At 34.2% G+C, this 17,671-nt stretch overlaps 1 protein-coding gene and 1 long non-coding RNA gene across 3 annotated transcripts in view; both read left to right on the top strand.

The window, feature by feature from the left end:
• Positions 1–17,671, top strand: part of LOC125657428 (uncharacterized) — a 93,025-nt gene that overhangs the window by 36,335 nt on the left and 39,019 nt on the right. The gene's annotated exons all lie outside the window — the stretch shown is intronic.
• On the top strand, positions 1,305–8,597 carry LOC130049580 (uncharacterized). The gene is made up of 2 exons (XR_008798127.1): positions 1,305–3,383; positions 8,477–8,597. It is a non-coding gene; the product is annotated as an uncharacterized LOC130049580 (long non-coding RNA).

Consider the following 17,671-nt stretch of genomic DNA (forward strand, 5'->3'; position numbering starts at 1 on the left):
CTGAATTGAAGATGCGCAAGTAAATTATAACACTGGTGTATCAGAAATTGAAATAGGTGGATAGGTTGAAACGTGAAAGTGATGTTATCTATATAAACATGGTTTGAAATCTAGTTCATAGTTATCCCTTCACAATTCATTGTGAGAGGGGATATAGCGGCTGAGTGTATGTCAAACACTGATCTTGTAGACATCTACAGGTCATATTGTTTGCTCGATTGATTTGATACTTCATATGTAGCTTTGTAATCAAGATACTTTAAAAATCTTCTTCTCAAGAACAAATGAGTCAGAAGAGCTGAGATTTACATAAAAGCTTCCTGACATAGTGCATATTTAAGTTCGTTAAAATCATGGCCCCGGGGGGTTGGATGGGGCCACAAGGGGGTATCAAAGTTTTGCATACAAATATATAAGGAAAATCTTTTAAAATATTCTCAAAAATTACTGGGCCAGGAAAGTGGAAATTTACATGAAAGCTTCCTGACATGGTGCAGATTCAAGTTTGTGAAAATCATGGACTCCAGGGGTAGGTTGGGGCCACAATAGGGACTAAGGTTTTACATGCAAATATAAATGGAACGTCTTCAGATATGGGCCAAGGTGATTCAGATGAATGATGTGGCCAATGGGCCTCTTGTTTTTTTTTTACCGTGGAATAATTTAAAGTTCATACATTAGTATCAATATGACGAGATTGAAAAAGTGGATAAATATATATGAAAATGCTGATCTACCAAATGAAGGCATATGTGTACACACACAGATATATATATATATATATATATATATATATATATATATATATATATATGTGTGTGTGTGTGTGTGTGTGTGTGTGTGTGTAAACCCTGTCAATTGAACCAGTGAATAAGAAGGCACACGTGTAAATCAACACGGGGTCGGCCAAAGGAACACGGAAATGGTGGTGTTCAGTTGGATTTTTATAAAAATCAGCATAAAATCATTTAATAGGTCATCTACCATCAAAATCCTGAAGTGTTTACTTAACAGGATTTATGAGATGTGTGTAACAGGTGTGTAAAGAGTTAGCACTCGTCCATCTTTTTTCCTTGCGAGCATGGCTTACACACTTTCGAAGTGCGCATGCTCTGTTTTAAATGACGTCATTTGTGATATCATCATAATGGAGTTTTCCAGGGAAAAAAGTTGGCCCATCTGAGGTAAGTAAACACGGTTGAAAGAAATGTTTTGCATATTATCAATGGGTTTTTTATTACATAGACTGATTAAATGGTGTTTCATACCGATCGTGTTATGTACAAGCGGCAGAGTACCCGAGTTACTGAAAATTTCGATGATAAAAGTGATAAATCTGCGTGAACTGTTTGGGTTTTTTTCTTTTTGAAATATAATCTTTGCAGTTAATGTACTCTGTATACTAAGAATTCATATTGATTTTGGATAGAATTTCACAAAAAGAAATGCGCCAGGTCCTTAGGAATCAACCCCCCTACCCCACCCCCCACACGGCACATTTTTTGGATGATTGGAACGTATACCCCTTTACATCTGTCTCCCTACTTTGAAGTTTTTTCCAACGCCATGACATAAATAATAAATAGATAAATAAATAAAAATGCAAAAATAAAAAAGAAAGATGTATATGTATTCGGATTGGCATGTTCCACTTTGTCCGGGTTGAAATCCCTGAGGATGCAAATGTACATTACGCCGCACTGCTTGCAGTACGCACATGGTACAGGCGTACCACATAGGTATGTAACTACTAAGACTATAAACCAAACAGAATATGATATGTAAAACTATTACTCTGAATGCATTTTACTTGTTTACAATGTAGCCTGTCGGGCTGTGGTGTCACACGCGTGGTTTACACGTGCACTTTAGGTGGCAGTGGAGGAAATTCGAACGATGTATGGATTATTGTCTCCTGGTAACTTTGGCAGTTACCTTTTGCTTTCAATCTACTTTTTAAGAATAATTCAACCCTCGCTAATCATTTCCAAGCTGCATTTCGATCTTGGAAGAATGATCTTCAGCTACAATACAAAATTAAGGGATGATGTTGTATACTGAGTTTTTCTTGATTGTTTACATCTGTGATTGTTTATGTGATGTATAAACTGATCAAGCTGTACAGTGTCATGACATATAGTGGCATAGCTTCCATTTATATGCTTGCGCATCATTTTGTCAGAAGAAGAAATTTCTAAAATTAAGATTTTTAACATGTATATGATTATATGTGTTTGTTTGATTTTAGTATAATACCTGTAGAGAATATTTCAGTAATATGAAGTGCGACACATTTAGACGCATGCATGTGGTGTTTGAAGGTCTCATCTGAAAGACCAGCAACTTTCTCTTTTGAATGCTAAATATGACGATGGAGCATTCACCTCACTACCTACATTTACACCCTAAATATTAAATAAAATACATTAGCATGGCTCGAAACCATGATTTCTTCATCAAGAAGCAAATGCTCTGTTACCACTGAGCTACCAATTTTTTAACATGAATTCATAGCTAAAAATTTTAAAAATTTATAACTAATTTTTTGGTTAATTCCATAAATATTATTCCTCTCTCTAGACACAATTCTGGGTAACCCCCTGCCTTTGGGGATATAAGCACATCATTTCTTTCAGAATGGGACAATGTCAGGAGAGCTTTTGTTATTTGTTATACTCTTAGTGTTGATGGCATCTATGAACAACAGGATAATGTTTTTAGATTATTATTTCTGATATCATATTTGTAAATTGTTTATGAGGGGTTGTTAAAGTTTGTGGACAAAAGGACACACTTATTAAAAATTCAAAGTTATGATAAGTAAAAAATATAGGAGATGTGTAACAAGATTGTAGATTTGAACATTTTAATTTTAATTAATTTTTATAAGTATTGATTTCAGATACATGTATGACATTGCATGCTTGATCAGGGAGGGGGGCTACAGTTAGATAATATTCTGGTCAGCACATTCGATAAACTACAGTTGTACATGGAACTCATTAAATCACTTCTTTTTCTTTCAGTGGTATTCAACTTTTAATCTCCAAGAAGGAAATGTAATTAAAAGATGAATAAAGTATCCCTAAGAATACCAGAAGAAAGGCTGTGTTGAGAAAAATAGCCCTTCCTAAGTACCTCAGAACTAGATGATAGCCCTTGTTACTTTATGCTGAATATGACACAGTATAGAAGATCTGATCATGAAGAAGTTACACCATTGATACACTTGCCAACTGCCAAAACTACTTTCTGATAGTATGATGAGATTAGAAGATATCATGGTGTAGTCATGACACAAACTGCAAATCAAAGATTGTCTTCCCCAGAGGATGAACAGAGTGCTTCACATGGATAACATTTCTTTTAGAGTTTTGAAATTAGTAAGTATATACAAAATATTTTAGGCCACATAGTCATAAAATTATTTTTTAGATTTCCATCCTTGCTTGGAAAAAAATGGGGCAGGTGGTGTATTTTTTATTTTTCAGAATATATATTTCCCGTTCATTATACTCGCATGTTGCTGTAGAGTGTAGATTACTTCATATTTTTTTTTACATTGTTTTCTTTGGACAGAAAATTTTCATTCAGCAATATTATAATTGTTTTTAAGTGATTTTGAAGTACATTTTCATGTAACACTGAAGTTGAACATTTTTTGCGCTTTTTTTAATAATAGTAATTTTTAGCTCACCTGAGCTGAAAGTTTAAATGAGCTTTTCCAATCCCCTGTTGTCCGTCTGTCTGTAAACTTTCACATTTCTGACTTCTTCTCAAGAACCACCGGGCCAATTTCAACCAAACTTGACAAAAAGCATCCTTTGTGAAGGGCTTTCAAGCTTGTTCAAATAAAGGGCCACACCCCCTTTCAAAGGGAAGATATAATTACAAAATTGCAAAAATAGGGTTGGGTCATTTAAAAATTTTCTCCTAAAGAACCACTGGGCCAGAAGAGCTGAAATTTACATGAAAGCTTCCTGACATAGTGTAGATTGAAGTTTGTTCAAATCATGACCCCCATAGGTGGGATGGGGCCACAATAGGGGATCAAATATTTTACATACAAATATAAAGGGAAAATCTTTAAAAATCATCTTCTCAAGAAACACTGGGCTAGGAAAGTACAAATTTACATAAAAACTTCCTGACATAGTGCAGATTCAGGTTTGTTAAAATCATGACCCCCTGGGGTAGAATGGGGCCATAACAATCTTCTTCTCAAGAACCATTAGGCCAGAGCAGTTTACATAATTTACATGAAAGCTTCCTGACATACAGCTCTGTAGTGCAGATTCAAGTTTGTAAAAATAAAATTTCGAAAAGGTGTCGCTGTGTTTGGTGTAATTTGTGTTCGTTCTGCAGAAACTTGCTCACTCAGCTTGACACAGCCTAGGTGTTCATATGTAATTTTTTTATTTTTCGTAACTTAAAATGTCGTGTAGCAATGGTGGCCAGATCAAATTTTCCTTCCAATGTTATAATAGGACTAGACATGGGTATCATTTTGCATACAATTTAAAGTATGTTTTTGCATATACACATTTTTCTAATGCCTGTACACATTGAATTATTAAACACCAGGCACGTCTTCCTATCCCCTTTACAAGCTATGTTTGTGTGGGGTTTTTTGGGGTTAGATTTTAGGTAGGAGAAACCATGGCCCCGTGAGTAGGTTGGGCCACAATACTTAAATAGGGATCAAAGTTTTAGAAGCGAATATGTAGAACAAATCTTTAAATATGTGCCAAGGTGAATCAGGTGAGCGATGTGGCCCATGGGCCTCTTGTTTGAATATGCAGTTTATGCAGGATCAGGATATGCCATAGCCGTATCCGCTAATTAATGAGTCATAATTACCATCATTGTACCACAAAGCAACAGTCACTGTACTGTAGTTCTTTTGCTTAACATTATTCAATTCAGTTTGCCATCATCTTCTTCTAGTCTAAGACACGCACACTCAATAATAAAAGTTCCAAACACAGAATTGGGAAATGGCATGGTATGGCATACTTTCACATTTAATAGCATCTCCATTAATCAATTTTAACAAGGAATACATGTGCAGTCACTTTACCAAATGCATATCACACTGCAACAGTCCTTCACAACTACCACATCTTTGGGTACCCTTATAATAGAAACATGTCAAATATAACCACAACATGCCAAAATGTTAGGGTCAGTCATTGAAATGCTCTAAATGTTTGATATACAAGCCAAATATTTGTTCTCAACTTCTTTTAAAAAAAAAAGGTAGAATAAAAAAACAATGGGGTGGATAATTTAGAGAGGGGTGGGCGTGGATGATAATCTGTAAATATGAAATTCTATGTGGCCTTAAGTACAGTAAATATGAAAGCATATCTTAGTATTTAACAATTTTGTTGATCCATAATTTATTTACAGATTTTATATGATCTTATTTTGTATAATTAAAATCTTAAATGATATATGTAGAATAATTATATCATTTAGCAAAATGTAATGATTTGTAAACTATAGATACATATACATGTAGTAAATTTGTGTAACAATTAATACATTCAACCCAAAAATGAATTTGCATATTTTAATTGATTTTTAGCTCACCTGAACCAAAGGTTCAAGTGAGCTTTTCTGATCACATTTTGTCTGTCGTCTGTCTGTCTGTTCGTCTGTAAACTTTTCACATTTCGACTTCTTCTCCAGAACCACCGGGCCAATTTCAACCAAACTTGGCCAAAAGCATCCTTGGGTGAAGGGCTTTCAAGTTTGTTCAAATGAAGGGCCATGTTCCTTTCAAAGGGGAGATAATCACAAAAATAGGGTGGGGTCATTTAAAAATCTTCTTCTCAAGAACCACTGGGCCAGAAGAGCTGAAATTTACCTGAAAGCTTCCTGACATATTGCAGATTCAAGTTTGTTCAAATCATGGCCCCCGGGGGTAGGATGGCGCCACAAGGGGGGATCAAAGTTTTACATACAAATATATAGGGAAAAACTTTAAAAATCTTCTTCTCAAGAACCACTAAGCCAGAAAAGCTGAGGCCAAAAATAAACATTGATTTGTTTGATGTACTCCGACCGACCAATCAAATTTGCTCCTACCCGACCATTTTTTCCAGCAATTTAAAACTTTGGGGGGGGGGAGGGTCCCTTGAAAAATAGAAAATTCTCCTTATTCTAAAAGAAAATATTACAAATTTTCATGACGTTAAAAAAAAACCAAAAAAAAAAAAAACTACCTACCGACCCACCTTGAAAAATGTGAGTCAGAGTACATCAAACAAAAATATTTTTAATGATGGCCTGAGATTTACATGAAAGCTTCCTGACATAATGCAGATTCAAGTTTGTTCAAATCATAGGCCCCGGGGGTTGGATGGGGCCACAATAGGGGATCAAAGTTTTACATACAAATATATATGAAAAATCTTTAAACATCTTCTTCTCAAGAACCACTGAGCCAGAAAAACTGATTTTTACATGAAAACTTTCTGACATAGTGCAGATTCAAGTTTGTTCAAATCATGGCCCCCGGGGGTAGGATGGGGCCACAATTGGGGGGGACCCCATCAGTAAGCACGCCCCCTACTTCCGGTGTAATGGCAGCAACTGCAAAAATTTAGGCCATTGTGTATAATACTTCATTATCATTTAATGTTGTTCACGTTCTTCTGACCCAGGGATCGAATATTTTCCTACAATTTACAGTGGATCAAAGAGAATTGTTTTATAGTTTTTTTTCTTCTTTATGCATATATGACCCAGTATGTCTCTGCAGAGCACAGATCTACATCTGGCATTTTCTAATTACTTAATGTTCACTATTTTTAGCGATCAATTAAGTTTTTTAAAATTAGTTTTTCTATCAAAATTAGCATAAATATAAATCTATAGCTAACCAGGGGTATGATGCATGTGACCCAAATTTGTCATTATGCAGGGGCCTATATCTATTCTACGAAGTATATTTGATGCGCATTAAAGTTTGAAAATTTTAATTCAAAATATGCATTAAAACCGCTGTTTGAACAAGCCATAAGTATCATTTTAAAGTTACATATGTACGTAAGTATCTTTGCTAGATATGATGTTCAAAAAGATTAATCATTTTTTTTAATTACTGATTAGATCACCTGAGTGGGTATAAGGATTGATAAACTAAGATTTTGAATTTTTAAAAAAGCGAACAGACAGATGAAAGAGCTTGATAAATACCATAATACAGTCCATCATAGCATGGGTGCATGAAAATCAGGTTCTAGAGCAGATATTAATATATTAGGTAGAACATTGATGATACGTCTTATCTGGTATATGTAAGTTGTAACACCCTCTTCATTAATACTGTGCATTTTGACAAAATAGTATATGAAGTCCAGTGGTTCCATTGAATTTGAACATATGTTGAATAGATATATAGGCAGGGCTCGAAATTAGCGAGAAATACTCGCAAAATGCGAGTACATCTGAAAAATAGCGAGTAAAAATAATGGACACTCGAAAATCTTAGCGAGTGGTGATTTACAAACTATGATCGTATCGTATCCGTTTTAAACGGTGATGCGCTATTCGCTTTTCTTAAACTTGCACTCTGAATCATACAAACGCTTACATGAACGACCGATTTCGATAACCGTTTCTATCCGGATTTTTCTTTTATGATTTTTTAAGAAACTCGGAGTCAAACAAATGCCTTAGAGGTCGGACATCGCATTTCGACATGTGCCAGGAGTCCTGTTTACCTATAGGGGTGATTAAATTGAATAATTCCAAGTATGATGTTTTTGTTATTCATTTATCTACCAAAAATATCGGAGTCTATGTTTTACCAAATCTTCCGGTAGTTATTTTTATCAGAATCATGAGAATGTCCTATCTTAAATTTATTGTCATATTGAGGTCGGGTTGTAGTGACGACACGGGTGCACTTCTCACCGCGTAGATGCTTATCAAAAAAGTCATAGGACTCGTGATCGTGCTGCTTATAAAACCATGAGTCCTGTATTCACTTTAAAAAGTCACTAGTGACAACCCTGATGTGGCATGAAATTGGAAGACTGGATCTAGACATGCGGTAAACAAGTGGATTAGACTGTTAGAGGTGCGATAATCAAGAGACCTAGACATTGCACCATATGACTTACGTAACTTAGTGTGTTGTCCAAACGCTGCCTGTTGACCCACTAGGCTCAGTAATGATGGGGGAAATCATTGATTAAATATATATATATATATATATATATATATATATATATATATATATATATATATATATATATATATATATAAAAGAGCACTGCTTCATTATTTTTATTTTAGCTTGTAGGTTTTCATTTTAGCCTGTGGATTTTTTACACACAGGCTAAAATTAGCCTGTGGTAGAAAAAGTTAATTTCGACCCCTGCAGTTAGTAGTGGTAGGGAACAGGTATTTCTTGAATGTGTCTACTAGATTTCTTGTTAAATAACCTTTACTTTAATTTCAGTCAAACATAATTTTGCATCAAAGAGAAAAAGTGGCTTTGACATAACCTAGAAAATACAATATTCATTAAAAAGAGCATGGCACCAGGATAGCTAGATGCCCATATTCCCAGCAAAATGAGCCAGTCCTAAAGAGAGTCCACTAGAAATGAAATAAAACGCATTAAAATGTATTGAGAAAAGGTATATATATACAAGTTTTGATTTGCACCTTAAGAGTATATTGATAATTTGTATTTTGACAGCCTCGAACTGAAATACAGTGAAAATATTGCTGCAGTACTGTAATTATGTCTCCCCTCTTTCAGGGGAGACATATTGTTTTTGTACTTTCTGTCCGTCTGCCACAAAATATTGTGAACACTTCTCCTATATGGCTTATCGGATAGGCTTTAAACTTTGTACAATGCTTCATTGCCATTTGTAGATGTGTATATTGGTGGGACGGAAGGATCCAATTATTTTCCTAAAAGTTAATAGTAGATCTTAGAGGGGTGGAGGATGTAAAATACCTTGTCAACACTTCTCCTCCTATATGGCTTATTGGATAGATTTGAAACTTTGTACAATGCTTCATTGCCATTTGTAGATGTGCATATTGTCGGGACAGGAGGGTCCAATTATTTTTCTAAAAGTTAATAGTAGATCTAAGAGGTGTGGAGGATGTTAAAATAGCTTGTGAATACTTCTCCTATACGGCTTATCCGATAGACTTGAAATTTTGTAGAATACTTCAATGCCATTTGCGATGTGCATATTGCAGGGACAGATCAAAGATCCAAATGTTGTCCCTAATATAGTGGATTGTAGGGGTGGAGGGTGTAAAATAGTTTGTGAACCCTTCTCCTATGTGGCTTAATTATTGGAGTTCATAATGTCTATGTTCCTGCTCATGCTTTATCTTCCATACCATGCAGTACATTAAGGGGTTGGAGGTTTCATTTGGAGCACTTCCAATTTGGGGAGCTGGGGATACATTTGTTTTTCATAAAAACAATCTGAAGTTATGATATATTTGTCATAAAATGTTTATGATATCTGTATCACTTTGAATCTTTAAAAATGATAATTGATGTGTGAATTAATATTTACAGCTGATCATTTGATAAACACTTACTTTGTAGAAATAGAAATTATGATTTTTATCTAATTGTACATTTCTTGCTACCTTTTACGAAGACCTTTTACTAATCACTTCTCTAAATATTTTTGCAGATTTGTCAGAATGTTATGCATCATGATCAACAGAAAAGAACTTCACAGGTAGACCAAAGCTGGTCAACATGGGATGATATCCTAAAATGAGACCTAGAGTTTAGAGGATTGGATAGGATCAATCCACTGGGTCGTCAATTGTGGAAGTACAAACTTCAACCTCGACAGGACAGCCAGGCCTCACCCTTGCAAAAATATTAATTTGGCCTGGATAGTCAAAATGAGTGATGATGATGATATCAAGGTCTGACACTGTAAGTTCAGTAAGGGTAGATGCTGGCAATGGAGCTGTTAAGCAATACAACAAACAGGTTTAACATTGAACATGTTTATATACTTTTTTAGCTCACCTGAGCCAAAGGCTCAAATGAGCTTTTCTGATCACCTTTGCCTGTCGTCTGTCTCTCTGTAAACTTTTCACATTTTCATTTTCTTCTCCAGAGTGAACCACTGGGCCAGTTTCAATCAAACTTGGTATGCATCATCAATAGATAAAGGGTATGCAAAAATAGGGTGGGTTCATTTAAAAAATCTTTTCAAGAACCACTGGACCAGGAAAGTTGAATTCACATAAAAGGTTCCTGTTTTGTGCAAATCATGGTATCCGGGGGTAGGGTGAGGTCACAATCGAGGATCAAAGTTTTACATTCATATAGGGTACAGATTTAAGTTTGTTAAAGGTCATGGCTCACAGGGGTAGAGTGGGGTCACAATAGGGGATCTAAGTTTTATATGTGAAATACAGTAAAACTCGAATATAGCGAACACGGATATAGCGAAATTACGGCTATAGCGAAGTGAAAACGATTTCCCCGGCAAATTCTTTATATATTCTATATAAAAATCTGCGTCTATAACGAACACGGATATAGTGAATTTACGGATATAACGAAGTAAATTCCTATTCCCCTTGAATTAAAACTGAACGTAAAAATCACCTTTTATAACGAATTTATTTTTTTAATTTTAAACTCTTTGTGATTTTTAACAATCGTTTTCCATTGACATAAAGGATTCACACTTATTACAAAATTTCCGTTTGTATTTTTTGAAAAAAGGTTGTTAACGCAAAACAATACTTACACATACGGTTAGGAAATATCCCCACAAATATTTTTAGTGAAATATTTTGGATGAAATCATCCCAGTTGGGTTAAATACTTATTATTCAAAAACTGTAGGTTTGAATATTGAATTAATCTCACAGTTTTCTTAAGTTTGGTCCCCATCCACTCCAGTCTGTTTTTACGCTTAACTATTGAAATGTAGTGTAAGGGATCAGACTAGGCTTTAATAGCATTATCAATTTTCAAAAGCTTTAGAAAAATTATACAATTTTAGGTCACTTGAGTAAACTCAGATGACATATTGCTATTGGTCTGCGTCTGTTGTAGTCCGTCGATGTTAACAATTGAATATTTTTAACTAAATTCTATAACTGAAAGGTGAAGATAACGAACAGCGATCAATCTACGATTCGAATAACAGAATTCTTTTCAAATTTAGTATGAAGCACACAAATTTACATTAAACCTTCCTGACATAATGCATATTCAAGTTTGTTAAAATCATTTCCCGGGAGGTATGGTGTGGTAACAATAGGGGATCAAAGTTTTATATGCTGACATATTTAAAGGAAAAATCTTTAAAGATATCTTTTGAACTATTTAAGCTAGAGCTTTCATATCTTGTATATACAATTTTTATGGCAAAACAAATCTGACCTATTCAGTGTGTCCTGAACTACATTGTGTTTAAGGTAAAACTTATACGGTACCAATTTTGATGCACCAGATGCGCATTTCGACAAATAATGTCTCTTCAGTGGTTGGCGTGGGTTCGAATCCTGCTTGCACCGGTAAGTGAGAAAGTTTCCCAGTTTACTCTCGGAAGGTCAGTGGTCTCTTCCCAGGTACATTGTATCTGGGTTCTCTCTTCCACCAATAAAAACTGGGCACCACCAGATAACTGAAAAATTGTTGAGTGTGGCGGAAAACAGCTAAAACAATCAATCATATTATGTTCTTTGACCTTGTGACCCTGAACTCTGAGTTTGACCTACTTTTAAGAAAGTATAACTTATTAAGTATATCCAGGACTATTTTAGATAGGGCTTTCATGTATTGTATATAGATTACTTATGGCAAGGTCTTTCATACCATACCAAGACCTATGACTTCATACCTTGGTCTTATCCAGAACAGCAATATCATGCTTGTCATATCTTTGTGTTATATGATTTCATTTTAGTAATGTTGTGTTCTTTAGAGGTAGGTTTGGGTCACATTATTCATGAGAATAAAGATTGATAAAATAGCATTTAAAAATCAAAACAGCAGGGCCAAGGTGACTCAGGTGAGCGATGTGGCCCCTGGGCCTCTTGTTGATTTTGATATTTGTACAGATATCATTTGTATGAGAAATGGAACTCTTTTTTTTTCTTTTACAAATACATGTATTATCATATGGATCCATCTGTGTTGATTATTTAATCAAAGGACTACATTCAATGTATTAAATGCAAATTTATTGATATGTCTGTGGTTGAATTACTCATGTATGTATACATTTTGTTGGCACATGCAATTACATATATAATGTATATATATATATATATATATATATATATATATATATATATATATATATATATATATATATACTAATTGTACATATAACATCTCCTGTAATATAATAAAATATATGACTGAGAATAAAAGACCTACTGTTTTCATTGCTACCATGGAACATTAAAAGATTAGAATAATTCAAATATCTTAATGAATTCTGTAATATATGAATTTGATATTTGTATATAATTGCCTCACTGTTGTTCAATGTGAACTTTGGTTTATCATTTCAGTTTGCTCTTTATATCAAATCAAAATTTAAGACAAATAAGGAATTATTTCCGAAATTTGTTAATATGGTACATTGTAGTAAAATAATCAAAAGTTTATTCATATGAGATAGCTAAATTCCACATGGATAACCAGTGACTGATTCTTAATTGTCAACATTTTCACCAAACAGTTTAGAAATTACCCCGGTACATACTATTGGGGGATTATAAAATTCCTTGAAAAGTGACATATTTTTAAATATCACCTTTTCAAGGAGAAAAATCCCTTTAAGTATATGAATCCTATGAAGAAATTAAAAGAGAGGTGGCTATAGGTATATGCGACCCACCTGATCTTTATTTTTCTGCAACATATTCAAGTGTGTTTTTATCACTTGTATGGTGAGATTCATTTGTGGCAAGAGCTGTTATGATGTCTCGAGTCAGAAAGCACCAGAATCCACTAGGAATAGTTTTATATCTATGGAGCACCAAATTAACAAACTCAAATATTGGAAGATATCTTTAATTATTTGAAGATATTATCAATTCATTTCATGCACGCAACATTGCAATCAAAGATCTCTTCAAATAATTAATATCTTCAATTCTGCATTATATATATATATTGCGAGCATGAATTGAATTATTGATATCATTATTTATTCTGCTGAATTGATGCACACAATAATTTAATTGTTGCTCTCCTCAAATGAATTATAATTTAATGATACCAACAATAGAATTAATGTATGCTACAATTCAATTGAAGAGAGCAATAATTCACTAATGCTAACATCACTTAATGTGCGCAATAATTGAATTATTGCTCTCTTCTATTGAATTAATGATATAATTAATTAAATTGATGCGTGGAATAATTATTTTAGAGAGATTATCTAATTGAGATATAATCTTCAATTCAAGATATCCACAATTGAATGATTTCTTTAATTGAATTGTTGCTCTTTTAAAAAAAAAAATGATGCGCGCATTAATTGCTTATTAAATAGCCTTGTATATATAATTAAAAAGATCCTCCATTGAATTAAGAGAAATAATCAAGTCATTCATACAGAGCTCTAAATTAATTTTTGCGAGCAATATTTCCACCACATGGATGTGCGCATCAATTGAATTAATGAGAGCGATAATTGATTTGATGCACGTATATTATTGGACTTCAATTTGAGCTTATGTAAAACATTAATAAGATTTTAAAAATCAACCTGGTGAATTTGTATTATAAAGGTCATGAGAGGACACGTCCAGTTTTTGAACAAAAACAGAAGGTAATATATTCCCTTGAATTTGCAATTGGTCATCTCTGTCGGCAGGAAAAGGAGTGGGGGTCCAAATCAATTTTATGAGGAAGATTATTTCTCATTCGAAGGCGCGAATTGCCGATGTTCAGGGAATGTTTTAAATCTCTACTTTCCTTTCGAGACTGGACTAAGTTCATCAATAAAACTTACAAATATGTAACTTGAATTTTACCTTTCGTTATAATAGTTCAATTTATGCGCAATGTACCAGGTTCAATTGTCGGTGTGTTTCAGACGTGGTTAATGAGGGGGGGGGGGGGTCCAACACGTTTAGGGAAGGGCGTAATGAGTGCCAAAGGCACGAAATCTCTAAACAAAAATATCTAAGATGAAGCAAAATCGTGATTTTTGGGGGTTCTCTATTACAATTTTGTCCTTATATTTCAAGGTGAGATGATAGTCAAAATTGACATAATGTGCATGTACATATCATAAACATGTAGATATTTTTGTAACAGTATATAAAGGAACCGGGAACAAATCCTGATTCTGAAGTTATGTTATATAAACTGGTGTTATAAACCGGATTTTCAAAGAATTTATGGTTTTTGCAACGTTTGATTAAAGTTTTCTGTAAGGTCACATCTATGTAGTTACATATATAAACAGAATGTTCATGAAAATGTTCCCTTTTAGAGTGGAATTAAGATATCGCGTAACATTTCTTTACAAAGATATCTAATTTTTATTCATGTCAAAAGTCAACAAAAAACTCAAAGTGATACAAAAAATGTATATAATTATGAATACTTGTTTTAGATCCTTTAGGCACTGTATTACAGAATTTTGATTTTATTTATCATACTTTTTGGTCGAATTACTACAGAGTCTGGCCCGTACAGCATGCATTGGCAAACGAGGGAGTCTATAATCATAGAAGTGTATATATAATAATAATGATAATTATCATAAGTTATTATTACATTAAAAGTCATCATTATGGACACTACTACCCCTCCCCCCGACCGGTTGCGGTAGCTCAATGGTAGAGCGTTCGCTTCGTAACCGGGAGGTCGTGAGTTCAAGCATCGTTCATACGTCAAACCTAAGACGTTAAAATTGGTAGTGTTAATTGCTCCTTCGCCAAACGCTCGACATTTAGAAGTGAGAATCACGGATCTTTTGGATGTGACCTTATAAACGTATATCCCTTGTCGTACATGTAGTAGGTGTTGGCACGATATTTCAAAGAACCTTCACTGCTACGACCCTGAACCCTATGGATACATTGGATAGGTCTAAATTCGTGGTACTCCGCTTAAAGCTGGTTACGTCTCAATATGAATAAAATATTCTCGACGGGACGTAAAATATATAATCAATCATCCAATCAATACTACCCCCCCCCCTTTTTTTATTTTCTTGCGGCGATAATTTCAACGAAATGTGTGGATTCCCTGTCTATCCCATCCCAATTTCGATTTATATCATCGTTTCACGCTTTTTTGTAAGCTTTAGAGATTTGGCCTTATTTATTTAGCGTGGTGAGAATGATTGTTTGGATGTTTCAGAGTGTTTGATTGCCCGTGTGTATCAGAGTGTTTAACTGGCTGCGTGTATCAGAGTATTTAATTGGCCATGTGCGTCAGAGTGTTCAATTACACGTGTGTGTCAGAGTGTTCATTTGCCCGTGTGTGCCAGAGTGTTCAATTGCCTGTGTGTAAAGGAAAGTGTTCAATTGACCGTGTGTAAAGGAAAGTGTTCAATTGCCTGTGTATAAAGGAAAGTGTTCAATTGCCTGTGTGTAAAGGAAAGTGTTCAATTGCCCGTGTGTAAAGGAAAGTGTTCAATTGCCCGTGTGTAAAGGAAAGTGTTCAATTGACCGTCTGTAAAGGAAAGTGTTCAATTGACCGTGTCTAAAGGAAAGTGTTCACTTGATAAGCAAAAATTCAAGGAGTGAATAAAACGATGTTTCACAAATTTCGACCGCAGCAATGTCTTCTATGTTGTTTTTAGTACCAAATAGTAAATTTTCGTACTAAAATACCAAGAACTGTAGAAGTGTTCAGTTGCAGGTGGGAAGTTAAGGTGTTCATTTGACACGCGTTACACGTATGTGTGTGTGTGTGTGTGTGTGTGTGTGTGTGTGTGTGTGTGTGTGTGTGTGTGTGTGTGTGTGTGTGTGTGTGTGTGTGAAATTGCGCATAGCCCTACCTAAACATATCGTATAAGGGACATTTCCTACGGATGGACATTTGTGATTCGATCCAGAAAAGGTAGCAGAATTTATTCTGCGGTTTTATTACATTTCTATCTCTTTAGAGAGAGAGAGTGCGATAATTTTTCTGGATTTTCTCTATCCGCAAAAATGGACAACTGCAGAAAATACCCATTATATGGTTTATCATGATAGAACCTAAGTATAAAATAATTGTATTTTAGTAGTAAAGGTCGTCTTTCCGTAAAGTTTATAAACAAACATGACCTTTACAAATTTACGTCTAGTAAATGTAACATACAGATGATCTTTAAAGATTTACTTTCTGTAAAGCCAATGTAAAGATGAACTTTACATATTTACTTTAAGTAAATTCAATACAAAAGATAAACTTGCTTTTGAATCACCTTTAATGAAATTTACAACTGCGGTAAAGTTTTGTAAAGCCGTTTTTTTTTCAAGCAGTGACTATACGCGGGCATGTTAAGGCATGTCATATTCGATTTATGCACGTAAACTACATAATTTTTAAAATTTGTCCTCCACAAAGGAAGGGAGATACTAACTTTTGAAAACTAATTTAGCTGTTTACATAAGAACATTTTTGTATCACAACAACATGGCAAACATGTGTTTCCGTATGACGTCATTACAAGGCTATTATAAATAGACCCCGAATGTACTCTAATAGAAAACTAAAATGTTAAACACTATTCCATGATTTAAACATTAGTCTAACTGTCGAGGATGTCGGTAAAACACCCATAGTTTATCAAGAGTGTTGCTTGAATCGTACCGCTTATTAAACATTTAAACACGATACCATGTAGCCTATGTTTTATAATTTGCATTGATGTTATGCAGTTTTCTGTAAAAGTTTTATAACAGACCATTCTATCAGTAATAACCGTGTACATTAGTTTATGACCTTTCACACAGTGTATAAAAAGTATATAAAAGCAAGCAGTGTCGTGTGTTGGTTTTGCAGTTTTATATCAGTGTTTGACAGAGGAAAATCGGATCGACATGCTCAAGTGAATGTTTTGTCCGTTAAACAAAATTGTTAATAAATGAAATCCACATACCTTCTTAATATTAATAAATTTTCAATTGTTTCACCTATATATTCCATTTATCCAATGTTATATATTTCGAATACTCCACACCTTTTCGATATTTACATGGCACATTTTAATAAATTCTTTACACATGTCAACGTCACTAGGTATATAGTTATGACGTTATCAGTTTACTGTCATATTGATCAGTCACGGATTACGCGAGAGCTGTATAAGATTTCGTATTTCTTTGGATCTTAGTAGCTGCAAGGTTTATTTTATGCATAAATAAAACTTGCATCAAAATAAAATCGGAATTTATTATACACTTGAAAAGTAAAGATACGAACAGTGATCAATCTCATAATTCCTATAAGCAATAAAAATAGATAGTGATATACTTATTTCAATTGTGACGTCACATTGTTACGCGGATTTTATCCCAGTAAAGATTTCCATAACTTGCCATAACTTAACTGCGTTAATAAACAAACAACATATTTCATAACACCATATATAGGTGTAAGATTGGGCTTTTCAACTAAAGAATTACCACGGTGGTCTTAAGGTTAGGGCGTTCGCCCCTCCAGTGAAAGGCC

This window comes from Ostrea edulis, chromosome 8, assembly GCF_947568905.1.
Source record: "Ostrea edulis chromosome 8, xbOstEdul1.1, whole genome shotgun sequence".
NCBI lineage: Eukaryota > Metazoa > Mollusca > Bivalvia > Ostreida > Ostreidae > Ostrea > Ostrea edulis.